This window comes from Pinus tabuliformis, chromosome 2_1 (genome assembly GCF_031772625.1).
Source record: "Pinus tabuliformis cultivar Carrire ecotype Pingquan chromosome 2_1, CPIR1, whole genome shotgun sequence".
Classification (NCBI taxonomy): Eukaryota; Viridiplantae; Streptophyta; class Pinopsida; order Pinales; family Pinaceae; genus Pinus; species Pinus tabuliformis.
This window is the reverse complement of record NC_142299.1, coordinates 528,700,676-528,703,227: the sequence shown is the minus strand read 5'-3', so window position 1 is coordinate 528,703,227 and position 2,552 is coordinate 528,700,676. Positions and strand designations below refer to the sequence as shown.

Here is a 2,552-nt window from a genome sequence, read left to right as displayed (position 1 = left end):
AAATAATATAGGGAAATAATATCATTTATCTTCTAGATTGTGTTACAGTTATCTGTAACAATTTTTCTTCGCATTAACTCTTGAAAAAATGGGCAGATCTCAAAAGTAAATTGGCAAAATAAATAGGCAGAAATCCATGTATCTTGTTCAGTAAAACAACTTGGCACCTATTACATGTATCCTCTTCAGTAAAACAACTTGGCACCTATTACATGTATCCTGTACAGTAAAACAACTTGGCACCTAATAGGTGCATGCATGTACTCCTTTAAAAAATGGGTCCATCAGAAGTTCTGCAGCAGAAGGCCTTACCGGTGCTGCCGCCAGGCATTTTTCAATAAACTGTCTCATTTCTTGATTGGTAACCTTTTCCAATGCTGCAGGCCTTATATCACAACTCACCTTCTTATAAATTTGAGCAACGCTACAGCATTCACTGTAAGGAATTTCTAAAGTAACCATCTCCAGCAAACACATGCCGAAAGAATAAATATCTACAAGCTCATTATAATCCTCCTCATATAGTTCTGGGGCCATGAATTCCGGAGTACCGAGGACAGTGTGTGCACAACGATCATTTCCCAGTGTAGTGGCAAGACCCAGATCCCCAATCTTCAGAACGCCACTATTGCCGTTCACAAAAATATTGCTGCAATTTAAATCTCTGTGAATTACACAAGGCTCATGATTATGAAGATAATGCAATCCTCCCAGTATCTGAAGTGCCCAATTCTTCAAAGCCTTCATGGAGACATGACGGTGCTTCTGGCGGTACTCTCTCAGAGTGCCTGAGGTACAGACCTCGGTAATGAAATTCACATGACTTGTCTTTCTATCCAGCCATGCATTGTAGAGCATAATTATGTTCTTGTTCCTCAGAGATTTCAACAGACGGATTTCTGCATAAATCCTCTGTATGGAAGCATCATCTAGGTTTTGCAGAGGCACCTTGTTCCAAGCAACCTCAATACCTTCTTTCTGATCAAAAGCTCGGTATACCTTCTTCATGGCACCACGGCCCAGCAAATCTTCATAGCAACCATACCTACCAGTGGGATCCAGTTCCACAAAAGGTTCCCTGTCCTTATCACAGGTGTCATATTCTACACTAGGCATTTCTCTACCTCCGGTAAAGAAAACCCTAGCCCCAGAACTCCAAATTCGGTTCCTCTTCTAATTTGAATTTAATAAACAGAAACCCTTGCAGGGCTATAGGAAGACACAGAAATGGAGATTTTCCCTAAATTCGGAAGACGAACAGACAGCAAAGACAGAAGACTTTGCTTCCTGTGGGATTACTGACGACACTGACAGCATTTTCGCTCCAGAGATACTGAAAAAACAGAGCCGCCAGATTCAGAAAGCTACCCAATAAATTGAAGTGTAAAAATCAAAATTGCCAGGCAATCTTAAATCAAACCAGGAAATCCAAAACCCTAGTTCTACACAGAAACAAATTCTGTTGGTAGAAAAGAAATCTCGTACAACTATTTTGATAAACAGAATCCTCGAAAAATAAGACTCTGAGCAGAACCATTGCAGTGCAGAGTTCCAAACACAGAGATCAAGAAAAGCAACGTTATAAAAACAAATAGGAGCATGGAGAAAACATACCTGTCTATCTGTAACCACAGAAATCGCTGAGTCTGTTCTCGTTAACCGAAAAAATATTTAGGTCGATAACAGGCAGAGCACCCTGAGGATGTGAATAACAGACGTGTATATATATACTTGAGGTTGCGTTTGACCCAGAAATACCAGCTACGCATAAATATCTGTCTGGATAATTATGGGGACTGAATATTCCATAACTGAAAGAGCATTGACACGTTCAGAGTAACTCGTTGGTTATGAGCTTTTCCCAACTTCCTGGATTGCTTTGTTTTTTATGTGGTTTATTGCTAGGTTGGTGATAGATCTTGATTTCATTGAATTATTTTCTTTGATAAAACAAATAGATGAAATAGATGACATTTAGTTTAACTGAGAGATGGAATAGAATGCTCTAGATTGCTCTCATAAAATAAATAAAATTTATTTTAATAGAGAGATAGTGTTTTTTTAAGAATATCTGGATATAGATGAAATAGATTGTTCTCTTAAATTGAGAGATAGTGTTTTTCTAGTATATGTATATGTATATGTATATGTATATGTATATCTATATATATATATATATATATATATATATATATATATATATATATGGAATAGATTGCTCTTTTAAAATAAATAAATAAAAATTAGTTTAATCGAGAGATAGTGTTTTTTTTAGTATATATATATATGTAATTTTAATTAAAAATTTGGAAGAAATTTTTATAAAACTTGTTTAAGTTGTTTAATTTATAGAAATGGAGTGTTTCTAGAGATTTTTATGGTGCTGAATTTATTTATGGATTAAAAAACGTATTTTAAATAATAAATAAGTCAATCTGAAAAAAACAATTTCATCTACTAGCTACATTGGGCCTTTATTTAGAGAAAAATGTGTAATTATTTTAAATTATTTAAATTTTTACAAAATTGAAAATATTTATTTACACTTTTAT

The 2,552-nt window shown here is 34.8% G+C and overlaps 1 pseudogene; it reads right to left on the bottom strand.

Moving 5' to 3' along the window:
- Positions 1 to 243: 243 nt before the first annotated feature.
- Positions 244 to 1,116, bottom strand: LOC149201304 (putative serine/threonine-protein kinase WNK11 pseudogene; annotated as a pseudogene).
- Between the last annotated feature and the right edge of the window lie 1,436 nt (positions 1,117 to 2,552).